This window comes from Bufo bufo, chromosome 2 (assembly GCF_905171765.1).
Source record: "Bufo bufo chromosome 2, aBufBuf1.1, whole genome shotgun sequence".
Taxonomy (NCBI): Eukaryota; Metazoa; Chordata; class Amphibia; order Anura; family Bufonidae; genus Bufo; species Bufo bufo.
In genome coordinates this window covers 822,417,117-822,442,589 of record NC_053390.1, presented here as the reverse complement: position 1 = coordinate 822,442,589, position 25,473 = coordinate 822,417,117, and the positions used below count along the sequence as shown (strand labels likewise).

The 25,473-nt window shown below is 45.6% G+C and overlaps 1 long non-coding RNA gene across 1 annotated transcript; it reads left to right on the top strand.

The window, feature by feature from the left end:
* Window positions 1–534: 534 nt before the first annotated feature.
* On the top strand, window positions 535–23,856 carry LOC120990495. Its single transcript, XR_005776428.1, has 3 exons — window positions 535–666; window positions 4,451–4,453; window positions 23,844–23,856. It is a non-coding gene; the product is annotated as an uncharacterized LOC120990495 (long non-coding RNA).
* Window positions 23,857–25,473: the final 1,617 nt, after the last annotated feature.

The following is a 25,473-nucleotide window of genomic DNA, read 5'->3' as shown; positions in this document are numbered from 1 at the left end:
TTGGTAGGTATACTCTCGGAAAATTATGATAAGGTTGCTGTCACCTTTCCTCCTCTTTCCACAGACCCAACTCATCCGTTCTTGCCGGGAGACAAAGTTCTAGTGAAACAACTAGCTGCCCGCCACAAGACTGGTCCAATTTACCAAGGTCCATTTGAGGTTCTAAGAGTGGCTCGAACGGCTGTCCTTACTGACCAGAGTCCACAGTGGATACACGCCAGCCGGCTCAAGAAGACGCCAGAAGGAGTCCTCAAGAAATTCCCCGGACAAACATGAGTCTTCCGGACAAGATGCCTACAAAAGAAATGGCTTTGATCATACCCCCGAGCCTGCAAAGTAGATATGAGCGATGGCTAAGAGGCTATCCAAAACCACTTAGTCCAAAGGATCCAAAGACTATGCAGGACTTGTATGAGGAAGAATTTATGTTCAGGGAGTATACCAATGGATTAGAAACTGATGACTTGAAAGATCAAAACTTTCCTGAACCGTTTAGTAAGCAGATGATTCAGAGAATGAAACTGTGAATATGTCACCCTTAAAAAGGGAAGTACCCTGAGAAAGATACCGAGAATTGGTGTGTGGTATAAGGAGTGATCACATGGAATGGGAATTCCATATGATCAAAGAGGGGATTGTAAGGAAATTATGTCTATATCCACACACGTTCACATATATATGTAGTAATTCAGCCTTATATGCTTGTATTAAATATGCAGAGTTCTTCTTTAAAGGAAATATTTTATACTCTTATGACAGCAAGGTCTAGTAACACAAGCTAAACAGGAAATGAGGTCTAGCAACACGAGCTAAGAGGAAATGGCTGTCTGTAGCTTAAAACCGCATGGCTAGAAAGAGATATGCATGCTTTAGCAAAAAAGACCACATTTATGATAGAGGAATGCATGGCATCATAGCTGCAGAAACATATATATATGCACATATATACCTTTTAAACATATATCTAACATATGCATTAAACATAGATTTTACATTAATACGGGTTATAGATATAAGCATTTTTGTATCTTGACGTTCACCTTTGGTTTAGATAAGTGAAGGACGTTTTTTATCAGGTATATGTCGGTACAAAATAAACGAAGATAATTCCGTGAAATATCTGAACAAAGCTAAAGTCAACAAAGATTATGGTTAGATATCTTAATTCCAAGAATTATAAATGCATCACATATGTACCTTGTTTCTAGGAAATGATCATGACTTTTTTACTAAGGTTGTATAAAGGTGAGATTGATAAATTTGTTACCTGATTGGATTAAGCTTAGGGGAGGTATATGGTAATCTCGCGGTTTGTATCTATAAATTGTCTGCTATGTCAAAATAAAGGGACAACCATTTTAAACCTATCAACGTGTATTGGTCTTTAGTGGTTGCCCGGCCGGAGGTTCACCCACAGACAAACCAGGGGCCCTTTCAGGTATATGTAAAAATACACCCCAAAACACATTGCCCTACTTCTCCTAAGTACGGCGATACCACATGTGTGACACTTTTTTGCAGCCTAGGTGCACAAAGGGGCCCAAATTCCAATGAGAATCTTTACGATTTCACAGGGCATTTTTTACGCATTTGGATTTTAAACTACTTCTCACGCTTTAGGTCCCCTAAAATGCCAGGGCAGTATAAATACCCCACAAGTGACCCCATTTTGGAAAGAAGACACCCCAAGGTATTCCGTGAGGGGCATGGCGAGTTCCTAGAATATATTTTTTTTGGCACAAGTTAGCAGAAAATGATTTCTTTTTATTTTTTTAATTTTTTTTCTCTTACAAAGTCTCATATTCCACTAACTTGTGACAAAAAATAAAATTTTACGTGAACTCGCCATGCCCCTCACGAAATACCTTGGGGTGTCTTCTTTCCAAAATGGGGTCACATGTGGGGTATTTATACTGCCCTGGCATTTTAGGGGCCCTAAAGCATGAGAAGAAGTCTGGAATATAAATGTCTAAAAAATTTTACGCATTTGAATTCCGTGAGGGGTATGGTGAGTTCATGTGAGATTTTATTTTTTGTCACAAGTTAGTGGAATATGAGACTTTGTAGGAAAAAAATAAATAAAATCTATTTCCACTAACGTGTGCCAAAAAAAGTCTGAATGGAGCCTTACAGGGGGGTGATCAATGACAGGGGGGTGATCAGGGAGTCTATATGGGGTGATCACCCCCCTGTCATTGATCACCCCCCTGTAAGGCTCCATTCAGACGTCCGTATATGTTTTGCGGATCCGATCCATGGATCCGTAAAACACATACGGACGTCTGAATGGAGCCTTACAGGGGGGTGATCAATGACAGGGGGGTGATCAATGACAGGGGGTGATCAGGGAGTCTAGATAGGGTGATCAGGGGTTAATAAGGGGTTAATAAGTGACAGGGGGGTGTAGTGTAGTGTGGTGCTTGGTGCTACTTATTACAGAGCTGCCTGTGTCCTCTGGTGGTCGATCCAAGCAAAAGGGACCACCAGAGGACCAGGTAGCAGGTATATTAGACGCTGTTATCAATACAGCGTCTAATATACCTGTTAGGGGTTAAAAATCACATCTAGAGCCTGCCAGCTGGCAGGCTGTAGATCCACTCGCTTACCTGCAGTTCCTGTGAACGCGCGCGCCTGTGTGCGTGCGTTCACAGGAAATCTCGCGTCTCGCGAGATGACGCGTATATGCGTGACTCTGCCTGAGTGAGCCACCTCCGGAACGTGATACTGCGTTAGGCGGTCCGGAGGCGGTTAAACTTGAATTTAACACTTGCAGATCAGGAAAATACTGTTTTGCATTTTTTCTTTAAAAGTGTGTTTTTCAAACCCCAGAAAATGATGGGTGTATTTCTACCTTAAATTGCACACTGACTAAGGGCTCTTTCACACTTGCGTTCTTGTCTTCCGGCATAGAGTTCCGTCGTCGGGGATCTATGCCGGAAGAATCCTGATCAGGATTATCCCAATGCATTCTGAATGGAGAGAAATCCGTTCAGGATGCATCAGGATGTCTTCAGTTCCGGAACGGAACGTTTTTTGGCCGGAGAAAATACCGCAGCATGCTGCGCTTTTTGCTCCGGCCAAAAATCCGGAACACTTGCCGCAAGGCCGGATCCGGAATTAATGCCCTTTGAAAGGCATTGATCCGGATCCGGCCTTAAGCTAAACGTCGTTTCGGCGCATTGCCGGACCCAACATTTAGCTTTTTCTGAATGGTTACCATGGCTGCCGGGACGCTAAAGTCCTGGCAGCCATGGTAAAGTGTAGTGGGGAGCAGGGGAGCAGGGGAGCAGTATACTTACAGTCCGTGCGGCTCCAGGGGCGCTCCAGAGTGACGTCAGGGCGCCCCAAGTGCATGGATCATGTGATCGCATGGATCACGTCATCCATGTGCATGGGGCGCTCTGACGTCATTCTGGAGCGCATCGGGAGCCGCACGGACGGTAAGTATACCGCTCCCCCGATCCCCGCTCCTACTATGGCAACCAGGACTTTAATAGCGTCCTGGCTGCCATAGTAACACTGAAAGCATTTTGAAGACGGCTCCGTCTTCAAATGCTTTCAGTTCACTTGCGTTTTTCCGGATCCGGAGTGTAATTCCGGCAAGTGGAGTACATGCCGGATCCGGACAACGCAAGTGTGAAAGAGGCCTAAGGCTAAGTTCACACGAACATGTGTGATCCGTGGCCGTATTGCGGCCCGCAAATCGCCGGGCCGCAATACACGGCCACAGTTCCGTGTGAATTCCTCATCACGGATGCGGACCCATTCACTTCAATGGGTCCGCAAATCCGGAATCGCGGAACGGCCGCACGGGACGGGACCCTTTCGGAAGCACTACGGAGTGCCTCCGTGGGGTTACGTCCCGTGCTTCCGTTCCGCAAAAAGATAGAACAAGTCCTATCTTTTAGCGGAACGGCCGGATCGCGGACCTATTAAAGTGAATGGGTCCGCGATCCGATGCGGCTGACCTACGGCCGGCGATCGTGCATTGCGGCCCGCTATTTGCGGGCCGCAGCACAGTCACGGGTCACACACGTTCGTGTGAACTCGGCCTAATACAGATGTTGTAGTTTGCCAAAAAAATTGTGATTTGCAATGTCCCAAAAGCTCAGATGCAGTGCTGGTGCACTGAGCTTGCATAAAATGGCTGCCACCCACCTAACAGAATTTTAAAAGTTTTTTTTTTTTTGGTCAATGGGCTCAGGGCAGGGTAGAACGATTGTGTCCTGCACCCACACAACTATTTCTCTGTAGATCGCTAAGTTAGATTCCTTCCAATTCTCTCCCTGAAATCACAAGTCCAGCAGCATCTTCTCCCTACACTTGTATCAGCAGAGTGACGTGCAGCGCTACGTGACTCAAGGCTTATATAGGGCCTGGGTCACATGCTGCACTGGCCAATCACAGCCATGCCATTAGTAGGCATGGCTGTGATGGCTTCTAAGGTCAGACAGTTAACCGCTTGTTGATTGGCTGCTCTGCCGCCTTTCAAAAAGCGCCAAGAAAGCGCCGAACACCAACTTTTACGGAAATGTTCGGGTTCGGGTCCGGGGTCCAAAAATCCAAAAGTTCGGTACGAACCTGAACTTTACAGTTCGGGTACCTCAACCCTAGTGTTCAGCGCTTTCTTGGCACTTTTTGAAAGGCTGCAGAGCAGCCAATCTACAAGCGGTTAACTGTCTGACCTTAGAAGCCATCACAGCCATGCCTACTAATGGCATGGCTGTGATTGGCCAGTGTATCATGTGACCCAGCCTCTATATAAGCTGGAGTCACGTAGTGCCACACTTCACTCTGCTGTTACAAGTGTAGGGAGAGGATGCTGCTGGACTTGTGATTTCAAGGAGAGAATAGGAGAGAATCTAACTCAGCGATCTACATACATTCAGTTGTGTGGGTGCAGGGCACAATCTTTTTACCCTGCCCTGAGCCCATTAACCGAAAAAAAAAAAAAACTTTTATCTGTCTGTTAGTTAGGTGGGCGGCGGCGGCCATTTTATGCAAGCTCAGTGCACCAGCACTGCATCTGAGCTTTTGGGACATTTGAAGGCCTCATGCACACGACCGTTGTGTGCATCCGTGGTCGTTGTTCCGTTTTCCGTGATTTTCTGCAGACCCATTGACTTTCAATGGGTCAGTTTAAAACTCTAAAAATGCACCGTTGTTCATCCGCAGCCGTGATCCGTGTTTCCTGTCCGTCAAAAAAATACCTGTCCTATTTATTTGACGGACAACAGTTCACGGACCCATTCAAGTCAATGGGTCTGTGAAAAAATACGGATGCAAACATGATTGGCATCCGCGTCCGTTATCCGTGGCCGTAGGCTACTTTCACACAGACGGATTGCAGATCCGACAGTATATTCTAACACAGAGGCGTTCCCATAGTGATGGGGACGCTTCAAGTTAGAATATACTACGAACTGTGTACATGACTGCCCCCTGCTGCCTGGCAGCACCCGATCTCTTACAGGGGGCTGTGATCCGCACAATTAACCCCTCAGGTGCCAGACCTGAGGGGTTAATTGTGCGTATCATAGCCCCCTGTAAGAGATCAGGTGCTGCCAGGCAGAAGGGGGCACACCCCCCTCCATCCCTCCCCAGTTTTAAATTCATTGGTGGCCAGTGTGCCCCCCCTCCCTCCCTCCCCTGTATTTAACTCATTGGTGGCCAGTGAGGCTTCCCTCCCTCCCCTGTATTACTGTACATTCATTGGTGGCCAGTGTGCCCCACCTCCCTCCCCTGTATTTAACTCATTGGTGGCCAGTGCGGCCCCCCTCCCTCCTCTGTATTACTGTACATTCATTGGTGGCCAGTGTGCCCCCCCTCCCTCCCTCCCCTGTATTTAACTCATTGGTGGCCAGTGAGGCTTCCCTCCCCTGTATTACTGTACATTCATTGGTGGCCAGTGTGCCCCACCTCCCTCCCCTGTATTTAACTCATTGGTGGCCAGTGCGGCCCCCCTCCCTCCCCTGTATTACTGTACATTCATTGGTGGCCAGTGGGCCACCCGTCCCTCCCCAAACCTTTTTTTGGCAATATACAACATCTGGATTAGTCAGTGTGCAATTTAAGCTAGAAATACAGCCATAATTTTCTAGGTTTTTAAAAACACACTTTTTTTGCCAAAAAACACTATTTTACAGCAAGTATGAAATTCAAGTTTAATATATACAGCTTTCATATTCTGTTTTTTCATATTCTGGGTTTTTAAAAACACTTTTCGGCCAAAATACACCATTTTACAGCTCTTGCAGCATCAGCACATGTGAAATTCAAGGGTTATATACTGCTGTAATATTCAGTTATTAAACTCAGGGCTTATATTCAGGGCTTATATTCTTCTATTAATAAAACACCCTTTTTGGGGCAAAATACACAATTTTTCAGGCCTTGCAGCATCAAGACTTTTGAAATTCCAAGGTTATATACTGCTGTCATATTCGGTTAATAAACTAACACCAGTTTGGGCCAAAAAAATTTAGTTGGCAGCCTTTGCTGAAGATGTCATTGTGAGATACAACCTTTAAATACAGGGGTTCTATTCAGATATTTGAAATACCACCATTTGGTGCACAAATCTTTAATTGCGGCCTAGTGTGGGTCAGGGCATGTGAGATACACCCTTTATATACAGGGGTTATTTTGTTCTATTAATAAAACACCAAAATACACAATTGTTGCGCCCTTACATCATCAAGACGTTTGAAATTCCCTTTAAATACAGTTTTATTCAGGTATTTGAAATACAGCCATTTTAGGCAAACACATTTAATTGAGACCTAGTCTGGTTCAGGGCGTGTGAGATACACGCTGTACATACTGTCGTTCTATTCTACTATTAATTAAACACCCATTTAGGGCAAGATCCTAAATTTGAGAAATATGAGGAGAGCGTCAAATAAGGGACGTGGCCCAGGTCGTGGTGCTGCTGGTGGAGCTCCTGTTGCAAGGAGAGGACGCGGTCGATCTGTGCCAGCTACACGCACAAGTGAAACCCCTTCCTCAGGTGCGAGTAGGCGACAGAACCTGCAGCGGTATTTGGTCGGGCCTAATGCGGCTCTACGAATGGTGAGACCTGAACAAGTACAGGCGATAGTAGATTGGGTTGCTGACAGTGGCTCCAGTTCCTTCACATTGTCTCCCACCCAGTCTCATGCTGAAAGACCACAGTTGGCACCTGCAGCCAATGTCCATCAGTCTTTCACCTCACCCCCTTGCAAATCAGCCAAGCAGTCTGAGCCCAAAGTCATGCAGCAGTCTCTTCTGCTTTTTGATGTCTCTGTTAGCAGGGTTTCCGAGGGCCATCCACCTAGCCCTGCCCCAGAAGTGGAAGAGATTGAGTGCACCGATGCCCAACCACTTATCTTTCAAGATGAGTACATGGGAGGACCATTGCAGCACGTCTCGGATGATGACGAAACACAGGTGCCAACTGCTGGGGCTTTCAAAAGTGTGCAGACCGACAAGGAGGGCAGGGGTGAAGACTGGGTCGAAGATGATGTGGAGGACGATGAGGTCCTCGACCCCACATGGAATCAAGGTCATGCGAGTGACCTATGTAGTTCGGAGGAAGAGGCGGTGGTCGCACAGAGCCACCAGCACAGTAGAAGAGGGAGCAGGGTGCAAAAGCAGAGCAGCCGTCCCCTAGACAGTACGCCTGCTACTGCCCATCGCAGCAAGGGACCGAGCACACAAAAGCCAGCTCCAAGGAGTTCCCTGGTGTGGCAGTTCTTCAGACAATGTGCTTGAAGACAATACACGAGTGGTTTGCACGCTGTGCAATCAGAGCCTGAAGCGAGGCATAAACGTTCTCAAACTGAGCAAAACCTGCATGACCAGGCATCTACTGTAAGTGCAAAGCACGAGCTGCAGTGGAGTAGACACCTCAAAAACCAAGAAAGGTCTCTGGCTCCTCCTGCTTCCTCTTCTGTTGCAGTCTCGGCCTCTTCATCCACCTCTGGAGTGACAGTGCCACCTGCCACCCCGCAAACAGAGGATCTGACAGGCCAGCAACACCACAGCCTGGGTCTCCAAACATCTCCACAATGTCCCACGGAAGCGTTCATCTCTCCATCTCTCAAACACTAGGGGTGAAGAGGAAATACCCCCCTACCCACCCGCGATCACTAGCCCTGAATGCCAGCATTTCAAAATTACTGGCCTTTGAAATGCTGTCATTCCGTCTGGTGGAGACGGATAGTTTTAAAGGCCTTATGGCGGTGGCTGTCCCACAGTACGTCATGCCCAGCCGCCACTACTTTATGAGGCGAGCCATCCCTTCCCTGCACAACCAAGTAGAGGAAAAAATCAGGTATGCACTGTGCAAAGCCATCTGTGGCAAGGTGCACCTGACTACGGATACGTGGACCAGTAAGCACGGTCAGGGATGTTATATCTCCATAACAGCACACTGGGTAAATGCAGTGGCGGCTGGGTCTGAGGCAGATAGCAGTTTGGCGCATGTCCTTCCACCACCGAGGATTGCAGGGCACTTCAGTTTGCCTCCTGTTGCTTCCTCCTCCTACTCTGCTTCCTCATCCTCTACCAGCTTCTCATCCGGTCAGCGTAACACCTTCACCCCCAACTTCAGCACAGCCAGGGGTAAACGACAGCAGGTAGTTTTAAAAATTATCTGTTTGGGAGACAAACCCCAGACCGCGCAAGAGATATGGACGCTACTTGAACCACAGACCGAGGAGTGGTTGGTGCCACTGAGCCTCAAGCCCGGCCTGGTGGTGTGCGATAATGGGCAAAATCTCGTAGCAGCTCTGGGACTAGCCGGTTTGACGCATATCCCTTGCCTGGCGCATGTGCTGAATTTGGTGGTGCAGAGATTCCTTAAAAATTACCCTGATATGTCAGAGCTGCTGCATAAAGTGTGCGCTTTCCGTCTGTGCGCGCTTTCAGTGTTCTCACCCTGCTGCTGCTCACCTGTCAGTGCTGCAGCGTAACTTCGGCCTTCCCGCTCACCGCCTCATATGCGATGTGCCCACAAGGTAGAACTCCACCTTGCACATGCTGGCCAGACTGTGCGAGCAGCAGCAGGCGATAGTGGAGATTCAGCTGCAGCACTCACGGGTGAGTCGCTCGGCGGAACAGCACCACTTCAGCACCAGTGACTGGGCCTCCATGCGAGACCTGTGTTCCTTGTTGCCCTGTTTCGAGTACTCCACCAACATGGCCAGTGCCGATAACGCCATTCTCAGCATAACTATCCCACTTCTATGCCTCCTTGAAAAAACGCTCCTGGCAATGATGGAAGATGATGTGGCACAGGAGGAGGAGGAAGAGGGCTCATTTCGTAGGGTTTCAGGCCAGTCATTCCCAAGTGGCTCCGAGGGTCGGTTCCTGCACCCACAAACGCCAGGTACACAATTGTCCAGCCAGGGCACAGTTCTGGAGGATGAGGAGGCGGATGATGAGGAGGAGGAGGAGATGTAGGAGGAAGAACCATGTTCACAGCAGGGTGGCACACAGACCAGCTCATGGCCATCACTGGTGAGTGGCTGGGGAGATACAGAGGACACAGACGATACACCTCCCACAGCGGACAGCTTTTCATTGCCTCTGGGCAGACTGGCACACATGAGCGATTACATGCTGCAATGTCTCCGCAATGACCGCCGAGTTGCCCACATTCTAACTTGTGCTGATTACTGGGTGGCCATGCTGCTGGATCCCCGTTACAAGGACAACGTACCGTCCTTAATTCCGTCACTGGAGCGTAAGATGTGCGAGTACAAGCGCACGCTGGTAGATGCACTGCTTGTGGCATTCCCACCTGACAGCGGGAGCACAGTGGAAGCACAAGGCAAAGGCAGAGGAGGAGGAAGAGGTCGCCAACGCAGCTGGGGCACCGCCAGCACCTCAGAAGGCAGGGTTAGCATGGCCGAAATGTGGAAAAGCTTTGTCAGCTCGCCACAACAACCAGCACCACCAGCTGATATGGAACGTCTTAGCAGGAGGCAGGATTTTACCAACATGGTGGAGCAGTATGTGTGCACACGCCTACACGTACTGAATGATGGGTCTGCCCCCTTCAACTTCTGGGTCTCCAAATTGGGCACATGGCCTGATCTTGCCCTTTACACCTTGGAGGTGCTGGCCTGCCCTGCAGCCAGTGTATTATCTGAACGTGTGTTTAGCACGGCAGGGGGCGTCATCACAGAAAAGCACAGCCGCCTGTCCACAGCCAATGTGGACAAGCTCACGTTGATTAAAATGAACCAGGCATCGATCCCTCAGGACTTGTCCGTACCTTGTGCAGAATAGACATGTATACCGGCACTAACCAGCCATTGTTATACTGCAGCGCAATTACTCATTCTTGTATTTTGGATATTTCACACTCTTTTGGAGTGTTCCCTAATTTAAAAAAATTTAATTAAAACCAAAAACCTGTGTTGGCTACCTCGTCCTCCTCCACCACCGCTTCCACCTACACCGCTGCGTCCACTGCCTCCTCAAACTCCTACTCCATATGGAACTCCACCTCATAAATCAAATTTTTTTATTTTTATTTGTACGTATTTTTTTTATGATGCACCACTGCTATGTCATTTCACTACTTTGTTAGTTACATTTTCTGGTGAAATTCACCAATTTTTAGGTGTGATGTACCACTGCTATACCTAGTAGACTGGTAAAAAAAAAATAATAATTGTCAGTTACATTTTCAGGTGAAATTCACAAATTTTTGGGTGTGATGTACCACTGCTATACCGAGTAAACAGGTAAAACAAAACAAATTTGTTACATTGTCGGGTGAAATTCACAAATTTTTGTGTGTGATATACCCCTCCTCTACCTAGTTGACAGCTTAATAAATTTAAATAATTTTTCTTTAACATTTTCGGGTGATAAACAATTTTTTTCTATTCATATACCCCCGCTCTCCCAAGTAGACAGGTTAATAAATTTCACAAATTTTTCAGTTACATTCTTGGGTTGACATTATACAATTTTAGACGTGAATAAACCCCTGATCTGCATAGGTGACAGGAAATAACATTTCTGAAATTCTTCTTTAATTGATATGCGCCACCTCCTTTGATTCAATGCTTAAACTTTAACAAGTTGTACCACATTTGCGCTTCAATAATTTGTCCCACATTTCCGCTTTACTCTTTTGGCCAACATTTGGGCTTCTGTAATTTGTACCACATTTGCGCTTTAACAGCTTTTCCCACATTTCCGCTTCACTCTTTTGGCCCAAATCTGGGCTTCTGTAATTTGTCCCAAATTTTTGCCTCAATAACTTTTCCCATAATTCCGCTTTACTCTTCTGGCCCACATTTGTGCTTCTGTAATTTGTTCCACATTTGCGATTTAACATTTTTTTCCACATTTCCTTCCCAAAAAATTTTAATAAATTTTTCTCCCTTAAATTTGGTCTCTTTTTCTCACGCTCCCTCTCCGGCGTGGAACCCTGATTCGTCGATAACCGTGATCAACATGGTAGGCTCAGAAAATAACATTGAAAGTTGATAGAGAAGATATCGAAATGGATGGTGGATGTCACAGGGGCACCTCTACATAGGTGAAAGGAACATAAATTTAAAAAAATCATCAATTACATTGTCAGGTGACATTTTTCAAAATATTACCAGATAGAAACCCCTGCTCTGCATAGTTGACAGGGAATAAAATTAAATAAATTCTTCATTAATTAATGTGCGGCACATCCTTTCATTCAATGCTTAAACTTTAAAAAGTTGTCACACTTTTACGCTTTACTAATTTGTCCCATAATTCCACTCTATAATTTTAAATTTGAAAAAATTAATCCTCCCTTGGATGTGGTCTCTCTTTCTCACGCTCCCTCTCTGGCCTGGTACCCTGATTCCCCGCCACCCGTGATCACCATGGTAGGCGCAGAAAAGAACATCGAAAGTTGATAGAGCAGATATTAAATTGCATTGTGAACATCACGGGGACGTGCGACATGGTGGGGCAGTAAGTGTGCACACGCCTACACGAACTGACTGACAGGGGTCAGCCCCTGCAACTTCTGGGTCTCCAAATTGGGCACATGGCCTGAGCTTGCCCTTTACCCCTTGGAGGTGCTGGCCTGCCCTGCAGCCAGTGTATTGTCTGAACGTGTGTTTAGCACGACTGCAGGGGGTTATCACAGGTTATATTCCCTAATGTTTTTTAATTTAAAAATAAAATAAAAATTTAAACCGAAAAGCAGTGTAGGCTACCTCCTCCTCCTCCAACGCCTCTTCCACCTACACCGCCACACCCACCGCCTCCTCAACCTCCTACTCCATATGGACCTCGTCCTCCTAGATCAAGATTATTCATTTTTATTTTTATGTATTTTATGTTATTTAAAGTCATTTCCCTATCCACATTTGTTTGCAGAACAGTTGCCATGCTCTTAACCCCACTTTGATGCCATTTGCAGCCCTCTAGCCCTTTCCATGACATTTTTACAGCCATTTTAGTGCTCAAAAGTTCGGGTCCCCATTGACTTGGGATTTGGGTCAAGTTCGGGTCCCAAACTCGAACTTTTTTCCGAAGTTTGGCCGAACCCGTCGAACCCCAACATCCAGGTGTCCGCTCAACTCTATTTATAGGTAAGGGGGTTGGATCACATGTTCATGACATCACAAATTCATTATACAGACAGGAAGTGATGTATATAGATATTTAAATTATGTGTCAGTTTCTGTTATCAGTTGAGAAAGGCTGGACGGCCCAAAACGCATCCTGGAAACCTATGATTTGGAAGTTACAATAAGGAATACACATGTTGAAAGCAATTTGCCTGCTGGGATTTCTTTTACACTGATTGTGGGGATTGAGCCTTCCCGTGCAGAGCGGAAAACGGATTGTGTACTGTTGATCTTTTACATTAGGTCTCAAAAAGTGCGTGTGGCACAGGCAGGGGAGGGGACGGGACGCCAGGCCCGTCTCATTTATTATTTTCTATGGTTTTAGTTGTACAAAATGGTCTAAATGTAAGACAGCAAGGAAGCTGCCTTATATTTAGACTGGCGCTGCATGTGTAAAAGCTAGGTAGAGGCTTGCCCCTCTTCATAACTTTGGCGGATCCACCGCCAGATTTAGAGGTTATTAAGATCGGCGTCTAAAATGCCGGTCTTAATAAATTACCCCCGTAGTTTGTAAGGCTGAAAGAAAGACATCTGTCCATCGAATTCAACATGTCCTGCAAGTTCAAACATAGGAAGGCAAAAAAAAAATATGTGAGGTAGAAACCAATATTCCTCCTTTTAGGGGAAACATTTTTTTTTAACTCCAATCAGGCAATCAGAATAACTCCCTGGATCAACGACCCCTCTCTAGTAGCTATAGCCTGTAATATTATTACGCTCCAGAAATACATCCAGGCCCCTCCTGAATTCCTTTATTGTACTCACCATCACCATCTCCTCAGGCAGAGAGCTCCATAGTCTCACTGCCCTTACTATGTTTGTGTTAAAACCTTCTTATAGACTTCTTCTTTTTCTAGAGGATGTCCCCTCGTCACAGTCCTGGGGATAAATAGATGATGGGAGAGATCTCTGTACTGACCCCTGATATATTTATTCACAGTTATTAGATCTCCTTTCACACTTGCATTAAAGTTTTCCAGTACTGAGTTCCGTCCTAGGGGCTGATCAGTTTTATCCTAATGCATTCTTAATGGAAAGCAATCCGTTCAGGATGCATCAGGATGTCTTCAGTTCAGTCCTTTTACAGTCTTTGGACGGAGAAAAAACTGTAGCATGCTGCATTTTTCTCTCCGGCCAAAATTCCGGAACACTTGCCAGAATGCCAGATCCAAATTTTTTTTCCAATGGAATGTATTAGTGCCGCATTGACGGATCCGGTCTTCCGGTCTGCGCATGCGCAGACCTTTAAAAATGCAAAAAAAAAAATACCGGATCAGTTTTTCCGGATGACACCGGAGAGACGGATCCGGTATTTCAATGCATTTGTCAGCCAGATCCAGATGCAAATGCTATCCGTTTGCATACGGATTTACGGATCCGGCAAGCAGTTCCGGCAACAGAACTGCCTGCCGAAATCCTACAACGTAAGTGTGAAAGTACCTTAGTCGTCTTAAACTGAATGACCCTAATTTTGATAATCTTTCTGGTTACTGGAAATGAACCAGAAAAGCTTCAGGTTTGGCTGCCAGATGAGTTCATTACGAAATGGTTCGCTCATCTGTATCTTTAACCTATAACATATGTATGTATACCACGTGTGCAATCAAAACTGAAAGTACTGCAATACCAAGGCAGAAGTAACATGTACTTACCTGCATTTAGTTGTACATACCCCAGAACACACAATACAGACCTGGATGAAGTGACTTATTTACGTTGCTCATCACAGAAAATTTACAAGGTTTTATATCACAGTAAGTTAAAGGGGTTGTCCGGGATCGGGGACATTGGGGGTAATAATACTAGAGTGACATACAGAATACATACATACATGTCCTACCTTTGCCACATATTTCTGAAGCCCTGTTTTCATACAGGAAATTCTTAGCTGGAAGTGACTGTTTTCTTATACTCGGTGACCTACCAGGTCTCTTGCAGGCTCAGGGAGCCCGGTGACGCCACCGGCACTGATGGACGGGCCTTAGCTGTAAAAATGGCTAGGGCAGCCCTAAAGCCCTCCCATTAGAGCCGGTGATGTCACCGAGCACACTGCTGGACGGAAGCCTCCGCCCGGCAGTGTGTTATAGTAAACAAAAGAGCCTTTGTCTTGTGCGATTTAGCGCAGGGAAAAGGAGAGCATCAGAGCATGAACTGCTCCGATGCTCAAGTCAGTGGGGCTGCCTGGGTGAAAATGGAGGTTTGTCCGGGTTCAGCTCTAAACCAGGACAACCCCTTTAATAAATGTATCCCTGTATAGACTGAATACAATAAGAGGTGATCGCCTCACTGATCCCTGTAATCTTCTGTGTAAATGCCAGCTCTGCAGAACTAACATTTGTACTGACCCTGAACACATATGGTTGTAGTCTCTGCTCCCTGTCCAGCGCCATTGTGTCACCCAGGAATGTACAGTGAAGATCCCTCCGATAATGATGTCTCCTTCCTGAGAATATTCATACTCAAAGGTGTAATCCTTCATTACAAGATGACATTGAGCTGCAGGGTCCTGTATCTTAGAATCACAGAAGGTCACACACAAAACCAGCAATAGGAAGATTTTCAGAAAATAACACAAAATGATGGGAATTATCTTCTGCGTGTTCATTGCTTCCATTGTATATCTGGCTCTGGTGTCTGCACAGGCCTGCATCACTGGGAATTATTCAGCAGGAGATCAAGGGATGTGACAGGGAGAGGTTTATATCTTCAGCCGGTCAGGTCTGCACCGAGAAATAACCACAGTGTCCTCCTGTGTAATATCTAGAAAAGGATACAAAAATGAGGAAAGTCATATCCATCAGGGACCTCTCAGAACTGCAAACAGAAAGCAGAAGTTTGATTCTTAAAATTTGATTTCATTTTTCTATTTTACACTCCTCAACTTTGAAATAGCAAAACCAAGAAGAACAAGCTGTAAGCTCATGCAATTTAAGGAAGTAGCAAGTGTCAGTCATATCTGCAAATGATTAACCCTTCAAGCACCTAGCAATTCTATAACACTTTGATTCTGTAACTGGGGTAAATAGTCCTCAATTGTTACAGTTATTTGTTTTCCCACCTTATTTTATAAATAAGTAATTCCATTTGCCCTTGATTCGCTAATGGAAAAACTGCTATTTTACACTTACAGTTACTGTTACAGAACAGCATATATGCACTACTCACTATGGATGTGACCGCACTGTATTCAAACATCCAACACAATTTAGGCATTGAGTGCGTGGAAACCACATTACGTAATGATATCACCCTCAAGTCACCACAAATTCAATTCCTAGTGGACAGTCTGCGCTTCATCCTAGAGAATAATTTCTTTATTTACAATGGCACTATATACCACCAATGCCGGGGGACCGCGATGGGTACGAAAGTGGCACCAGCCTTTGCAAATACACTGCTCAAAAAAATAAAGGGAACACTTAAACAACACAATGTAACTCCAAGTCAATCACACTTCTGTGAAATCAAACTGTCTTAGGAAGCAACACTGAGTGACAATCAATTTCACATACTGTTGTGCAAATGGGATAGACAACAGGTGGAAATTATAGGCAATTAGCAAGACTCCCCCAATAAAGGAGTGGTTCTGTAGGTGGTGACCACAGACCGCTTCTCAGTTCCTATGCTTCCTGGCTGATGTTTTGGTCACTTTTGAATGCTGGCGGTGCTTTCACTCTAGTGGTAGCATGAGACGGAGTCTACAACCCACACAAGTGGCTCAGGTAGTGAAGCTTATCCAGGATGGCACATCAATGCGAGCTGTGGCAAGAAGGTTTGCTGTGTCTGTCAGCGTAGTGTCCAGAGCATGGAGGCGCTACTAGGAGACAGGCCAGTACATCAGGAGACGTGGAGGAGGCCGTAGGAGGGCAACAACCCAGCAGCAGGACCGCTACCTCCGCCTTTGTGCAAGGAGGAACAGGAGGAGCACTGCCAGAGCCCTGCAAAATGACCTCCAGCAGGCCACAAATGTGCATGTGTCTGCTCAAACGGTCAGAAACAGACTCCATGAGGGTGATATGAGGGCCCAACGTCCACAGGTGGGGGTTGTGCTTACAGCCCAACACCGTGCAGGACGCTTGGCATTTTCCAGAGAACACCAATATTGGCAAATTCGCCATTGGCGCCCTGTGCTCTTCACAGATGAAAGCAGGTTCACACTGAGCACATGTGACAGACGTGACAGAGTCTTGAGACGCCATGGAGAACGTTCTGCTGCCTGCAACTAGAGATGGCCCGAACTATCCGACGGCGAACAGTTCCCGGCGAACATAGCTTGTTCGCGTTCGCCTCTGCCGGGCGAACACATGCGATGTTCGGTCCGCCCCCTATACATCATCATTGAGCAAACTTTGACCCTGTACCTCACAGTCAGCAGACACATTCCAGCCAATCAGCAGCATACCCTCCCTCCCAGACCCTCCCACCTCCTGCACAGCATCCATTTTAGATTCATTCTGAAGCTGCAGTCTTAGTGAGAGGAGGGAGACTGTAACTGCTGCTGATTTAATTGGGAAATCGATAGCTAGGCTAGTGAATTCAGTGTCCACTCCAGTCCTGAAAGACTCATCTGATCTCTGCTGTAAGGACAGCGTCCTGACAGCACCCCAAAAAGCCCTTTTTAGGGCTGCAACATTAGTCTGCTTTTTTTTTTTCCTTTATATACATATTGCAGTTGCCTGGCCTGCCTGTGTGTGAGGAGCTGCAGGCCCACAGACTGTAGTGTGCCCACTGCCAGTGCTCACCCCTGTCATTCCGTGTGGCACAGGACTTTGCTTAAAAAAAAGGCACTTCATTTTTACACTTTAATCTAAGGTTAGTTGCCTGCCAGTGTGTGTCAGGCCGACTTCAACTGACTGTAGTGTGCCCACTGCCAGTGCCCACCCCTGTCATCCCGAGTGGCACAGGACTTTGCTTAAAAAATAGGCACTTAATTTTTACACTTTAATCTAAGGTTAGTTGCCTGCCAGTGTGTGTCAGGCTGACTTCCACTGACTGTAGTGTGCCCACTGCCAGTGCCCACCACTCATACCGGCTGGCACAGGACTTTGCTTAAAAAAGGCATTTAATTTTTACACTTTAATGTAATTTCAGCTGCTTGCCTGCTGCTAGTGTGTGTCAGGCCGACTTCAACTGACTGTAGTGTGCCCACTGCCAGTGCCCACCCCTGTCATACCGAGTGGCACAGGACTTTGCTTAAAAAATAGGCACTTAATTTTTACACTTTAATCTAAGGTTAGTTGCCTGCCAGTGTGTGTCAGGCTGACTTCCACTGACTGTAGTGTGCCCACTGCCAGTGCCCACCACTCATACCGGCTGGCACAGGACTTTGCATAAAAAAGGCATTTAATTTTTACACTTTAGTGTAATTTCAGCTGCTTGCCTGCTGCTAGTGTGTGTCAGGCCGACTTCAACTGACTGTAGTGTGCCCACTGCCAGTGCCCACCCCTGTCATACCGAGTGGCACAGGACTTTGCTTAAAAAATAGGCACTTAATTTTTACACTTTAATCTAAGGTTAGTTGCCTGCCAGTGTGTGTCAGGCTGACTTCCACTGACTGTAGTGTGCCCACTGCCAGTGCCCACCACTCATACCGGCTGGCACAGGACTTTGCTTAAAAAAGGCATTTAATTTTTACACTTTAATGTAATTTCAGCTGCTTGCCTGCTGCTAGTGTGTGTCAGGCCGACTTCAACTGACTGTAGTGTGCCCACTGCCAGTGCCCACCCCTGTCATACCGAGTGGCACAGGACTTTGCTTAAAAAATAGGCACTTAATTTTTACACTTTAATCTAAGGTTAGTTGCCTGCCAGTGTGTGTCAGGCTGACTTCCACTGACTGTAGTGTGCCCACTGCCAGTGCCCACCACTCATACCGGCTGGCACAGGACTTTGCATAAAAAAGGCATTTAATTTTTACACTTTAGTGTAATTTCAGTTGCTTGCCTGCTGCCAGTGTGTGTCAGGCCCGCTTCCACTGACTGTAGTGTGCCCACTGCCAGTGCCAACCACTGATACCGGGTGGCACAGTAGCTTGCCGATAAATAAGGCATTTAATTTTTAGACAGTAGTCTAAATTCAGTTGCTTGCCTGCTGCCAGTGTGTGTCAGGCCCGCTTCCACTGACTGTAGTGTGCCCACTGCCAGTGCCAACCACTGATACCGGGTGGCACAGTAGCTTGTCGATAAATAAGGCATTTAATTTTTACACTTTAGTGTAATTTCAGTTGCTTGCCTGCTGCCAGTGTGTGTCAGGCCCGCTTCCACTGACTGTAGTGTGCCCACTGCCAGTGCCAACCACTGATACCGGGTGGCACAGTAGCTTGCCGATAAATAAGGCATTTAATTTTTAGACAGTAGTCTAAATTCAGTTGCGTAACCCTTACACTACCTGATCGATACAACATCATACCTGATCGTATACACACACTGGATGTTTTAAAGCACGTTATTCCAAACAATTTAGGAATGTTAGTTGATTTATGCCCTTTATGGATTGAAACCCGACTCTGCGTCCACTACGTAATTTTCCATGGGAGTTTTGCCATAGATCCCCCTCCGGCATGCCACAGTCCAGGTGTTAGACCCCTTGAAACAACTTTCTCATCACTATTGTGGCCAGAAAGAGTCCCTGTGGGTTTTAAAATTCGCCTGTCTATTGAAGTCTATGGCGGTTCGCCCGGTTCGCCAGTTCGCGAACATTTGCGGAAGTTCGCGTTCGCTGTTCGCGAACTGAAAATTTTATGTTCGCGACATCACTACCTGCAACATCCTCCAGCATGACCGGTTTGGCATTGGTCAGTAATGGTGTGGGGTGGCATTTCTTTGGAGGGCCCCACAGCCCTCCATGTGCTCGCCAGAGGTAGCTTGACTGCTATTAGGTATCGAGATGAGATCCTCAGACCCCTTGTGAGACCATATGCTGGTGCGGTTGGCCCTGGGTTCCTCCTAATGCAAGACAATGCTAGACTTCATGTGGCTGGAGTGTGTCAGCAGTTCCTGCAAGACAAAGGCATTGATGCTATGGACTGGACCGCCCGTTCCCCAGACCTGAATCCAATTGAGCACATCTGGGACATCATGTCTCGCTCTATCCACCAACGTCACGTTGCACCACAGACTGTCCAGGAGTTGGCAGATGCTTTAGTCCAGGTCTGGGAGGAGATCCCTCAGGAGACCGTCCGCCACCTCATCAGGAGCATGCACAGGCGTTGTAGGGAGGTCATACAGGCACGTGGAGGCCACACACACTACTGAGCCTCATTTTGACTTGTTTGAAGGACATTACATTAAAGTTGGATCAGCCTGTAGTGTGTTTTTCCACTTTAATTTTGAGGGTGACTCCAAATCCAGACCTCCATGGGTTGAAAAATTTGATTTCCATTTTTTTATTTTTGTGTGATTTTGTTGTCAGCACATTCAACTATGTAAATAACAAAGTATTTCAGAAGAATATTTAATTAATTCAGATCTAGGATGTGTTATTTTTGTGTTCCCTTTATTTTTTTGAGCAGTGTATATTTATGGGCCACTTTGAAAATGCACATATCTACAATAACCCACACACATATAAACATATTGTCTACTACAAAAGGTATGTAGATGATATCTTTATCATTTGGGATGGGGACGAGTGCTCAGCATTAAAATTCTGTGAGGAACTTAATAACACAAATTGGGGGATTACATTCACCCCTAATTACAATAAAACCCAAATAGACTTTTTGGATATCTCTATCACCACCAAAAGCAATACTCTCGTAACAAAAACATATTTTAAACCAGTGGAAACCAACAGTTACATACACTACAAACGTTTTCACCACAAAAAATGGCTTCAAAATGTTCCATAGAGCCAATATAAACGTATAAGACGAAATTGCACAGATGACACAGATTTTGCAGAACAAGCAAAAATTATACAAAAAAGGTTCACTGACAAAGGCTATCCAAGGGAACTAATAAAAAATGCATACCAAAGAAGCGCAAAAATCACACAAAGAGAATGTTTAACAAGTATAGCCAAAGAAGAAAACACAGTAACAGGAAAACACCTAAAACATTAGAATTTAACTACACAATATAACACTTCAAATAAAGCTATACGCGCAATTTTGGCAAAACACTGGCACATTCTAAGACGTGACCCCTATCTCGAAAAACATCTTCCTGAGAAACCTGTGATTATCTACAGAAGAGCGCCCACAATAAGAAACACTTTAGCTCCCAGCGAGGTGAAAAAACACACAAAAACCCAGAAGAAAACCACAAAAGAGCCAGCGGGCAGCTTCAAATGTAGGGCAAGATGTTGCCTCTGCTGCAATATGATCGCACATAATAGAAAAACCTTTACTTCAACAAAAAACGGTGCCACCTTTACAATGAAACACAATCTACACTCACCTAAAGAATTATTAGGAACACCTGTTCTATTTCTCATTAATGAGATTATCTAGTCAACCAATCACATGGCAGTGGCTTCAATGCATGTAGGGTTGTGGTCCTGGTTAAGACAATCTCCTGAACTCCAAACTGAATGTCAGAATGGGAAAGAAAGGTGATTTAAGCAATTTTGAGCGTGGCATGGTTGTTGGTGCCAGACGGGCCGGTCTGAGTATTTCACCATCTGCTCAGTTACTGGGATTTTCACGCACAACCATTTCTAGGGTTTACAAAGAATGGTGTGAAAAGGGAAAAACATCCAGTATGCGGCAGTCCTGTGGGCAAAAATGCCTTGTTGATGCTAGAGGTCAGAGGAGAATGGGCCGACTGATTCAAGCTGATAGAAGAGCAACATTGACTGAAATAACCACTCGTTACAACCGAGGTATGCAGCAAAGCATTTGTGAAGCCACAACACGCACAACCTTGAGGCGGATGGGCTACAACAGCAGAAGACCCCACCGGGTACCACTCATCTCCACTACAAATAGGAAAAAGAGGCTACAATTTGCACGAGCTCACAAAATTGGACTGTTGAACACTGGAAAAATGGTTTCTTGAACATGACAATGAGTTCACTGTACTAAAATGGCCCCCACAGTCACCAGATCTCAACCCAATAGAGCATCTTTGGGATGTGGTGGAACGGGAGCTTCTTGCCCTGGATGTGCATCCCTCAAATCTCCATCAACTGCAAGATGCTATCCTATCAATATGGGCCAACATTTCTAAAGAATGCTATCAGAACCTTGTTGAATCAATGCCACGTAGAGTTAAGGCAGTTCTGAAGACAAAAGGGGGTCCAACACCGAATTAGTATGGTGTTCCTAATAATTCTTTAGGTGAGTGTAAACTGTAAAAGCAGCTATGTGATATATTTAATAGAATGTGAATGCGGGCTCCAGTACGTAGGCCGCACGACACAAGCATTGCACTGTAGAGTCAATCAACACAGACACAATATACAAAAACTATGCCCAAAACATAGCATTTCGCTGCACTGTGCAACTACACCAGAAAAAAACAAACACACACTAAAAATCACACCTATCGACTATATACCAGATAATCCATATAATAGATTTAGTAATCTCCAGAGAAGAGAGGTATATTGGATCTATCAATTGGATACCCTGACCCCACATGGACTAAATGAGATGAGTGAGACTGTACTGTAACTCACGATGTCAAAAACAACCAGATATGCTGACTGTTGGGTAGATCTAACATGTAACCCATACAACTTGAAGAAAAATACAGAGAATACTGTAAAATAAAAATAAAATAATAAAGAAACTACTGAAACACTACTGTAAGGAAAGTCAGAATTCCATTTAGATATAAGGCCTGCCCCCCCCCCCCCCCCAAGACTAACATTAGAACTAATAGAGTACAAAAATAAAAGTACAAAAGGAAATAAAACAAAAACGGACATAAGAATAGAGTCATATACACCATACCCAAAGAGCATAGTCTCAGAACCTCTAAAACAATATAAATGTCCCTTGTGCTTATAGCACGATAATGACCAAGCATTTACACTAGGTTGGACGATGACTTTGATGCATCTCTGGATATACAGATATATACACTCACCTAAAGAATTATTAGGAACACCTGTTCTATTTCTCATTAATGCAATTATCTAGTCAACCAATCACATGGCAGTTGCTTCAATGCATTTAGGGGGGTGCTCCTGGTCAAGACAATCTCCTGAACTCCAAACTGAATGTCAGAATGGGAAAGAAAGGTGATTTAAGCAATTTTGAGCGTGGCATGGTTGTTGGTGCCAGACGGGCCGGTCTGAGTATTTCACCATCTGCTCAGTTACTGGGATTTTCACGCACAACCATTTCTAGGGTTTACAAAGAATGGTGTAAAAAGGGAAAAACATCCAGTATGCGGCAGTCCTGTGGGCGAAAATGCCTTGTGGATGCTAGAGGTCAGAGGAGAATGGGCCGACTGATTCAAGCTGATAGAAGAGCAACGTTGACTGAAATAACCACTCGTTACAACCGAGGTATGCAGCAAAGCATTTGTGAAGCCACAACACGCACAACCTTGAGGCGGAAGGGCTACAACAGCAGAAGACCCCACCGGGTACCACTCATCTCCACTACAAATAGGAAAAAGAGGCTACAATTTGCACAAGCTCACCAAAATTGGACTGTCGAAGACTGGAAAAATGTTGCCTGCTCTGATGAGTCTCGATTTCTGTTGAGACATTCAAATGGTAGAGTCCGAATTTGGCGTAAACTGAATGAGAACATGTATTTATCATGCCTTGTTACCACTGTCAGGCTGGTGGTGGTGGTGTAATGGTGTGGGGGATGTTTTCTGGGCACTCTTTAGGCCCCTTAGTGCCAATTGGGCATCGTTTAAATGCCACGGGCTACCTGAGCATCGTTTCTGACCATGTCCATCCCTTCATGACCACCATGTACCCATCCTCTGATGGCTACTTCCAGCAGGATAATGCACCATGTCACAAAGCTCGAATAATTTCAAATTGGTTTCTTGAACATGACAATGAGTTCACTGTACTAAAATGGCCCCCACAGTCTCTAGATCTCAACCCAATAGAGCATCTTTGGGATGTGGTGGAACGGGAGCTTCGTGCCCTGGATGTGCATCCCTCAAATCTCCATCAACTGCAAGATGCTATCCTATCAATATGGGCCAACATTTCTAAAGAATGCTATCAGCACCTTGTTGAATCAATGCCACGTAGAATTAAGGCAGTTCTGAAGGCAAAAAGGGGTCCTAATAATTCTTTAGGTGAGTGTATATATATATATACATGTATACCTTTTAACTTTTCATAATTTTTAGCCATTCATTTATCTATTTATTGACTCAATGTTTTTTAGTGGATTCTGTATTTTAGTGTATATTATTCTTTTTACTAACACCGAGTAATATCTATTATACTATAGTGTGGCACTCCCGATATGTCGATAGAAATATGACATTCTGTCTCTATTGATCTTTCTATCCATGCAGTGCTTTTAGCCCGATACCTGTGACACCGAGATTAAGGAAGCATCATGGTAAAAAATCACGATCCATCTCCTTTATTCTCCTTATCATCTATTAGTCACACGATTCGGTATCAGCACCTCCCTCAGAGACAGTGCAGAGACAACGCACCACACATACCACCTGTGGTCGACGCTCCTCCCGATTGACAGCCAGATACAGATCAGGTGACGGCGGTCACCTGACAAAGGATAGACCATATAACCGCACTACGTTATTATTCTATACACGCCCCAGTACATGTCACTGAGTGAGCACGCTCCTCCCGAAACAGATCAGGTGACGGCGGTCACGTGACCAAGGATAGACCATGTGACTGCACTACTTTATTACTCTATACACGCCTCAATACACATCACTAAGTGAGCACGTGACCGACCTGGAGAGAGATCTTAGGTCCGCCCCATAAACGTCATCCAGAAGCCTGGCGAATGAGAGATAGCACCGCCCACAAAACATCACCGTGAGGGATGGCATATGATACCAATACTGCCTACAATATGGAGCAATTGGCTGGTTTAACTTGAGGGGAGTCACTGTATCCTAGTGACCCCTCAAGTTTCCACGGGGGCTGTTTTGCCCCTGAAACGCGTCGACCTTTGAATAAAAGATTACCTTTATTGGTAACATTGGAGTACGGAGTTTCTTCTGCATCAGCGCCACCCGGAAAGGTCTGAATTCTTCTTTCACTGCATGTATCCTTATCCCGCTAACCATTACTCACGGCAAGGGGCATAGACCAGGGCAGCAGACGCAGACTTTCCCGTAAGCTGGACGGGAAATATTCAGCAAGACAATTCGGAGGCGTTGTGACCCATCACAGCCCCATTCGGTAAGCATAATCAGTGTATTTGCTATTACCCATTACTGTAAGGTTCTACACACGAGGCGCTGCCTCCTCTCCTTTTTTTCTTTTTTTAAAAACAGTATGTTCGACAGACAGGTGCTAGGGCCATCCAAGGGAACGGGCAGTGGCAAAAATGTTTCTGGAGCTGGCAGAAGTAGCAGAAGAAGAAGGGGGGTGGGGGTGGCAGCAGTCGCAGCAACAGGCCAGAGCTGCCACTGACATCCAGTGATCGTGTTTTGACCAGTAATCCTGCTGTCCTTGAATAATGGTTCACTCAGTCTTCAACATCATCTCAACTGACATCAGACACACACAGCCAGGAGTCAGTTGGTTCTTCTGATACCACACTTAGTTGGCATTCATTCATCATGGAATTCATCATCATCAGGGTCTGAGGGTGGCAGCTTGCGAGTGAGACAGTGGCTTAGCCAGCAGGGTGTAAGTGTCGCCGTGAGTCAGCAAGGTGACAGCAGTGTGAGATCTGGAGCTAAACTTGCCCGGGGTAGACCATCTGCTATTCAGGAGCC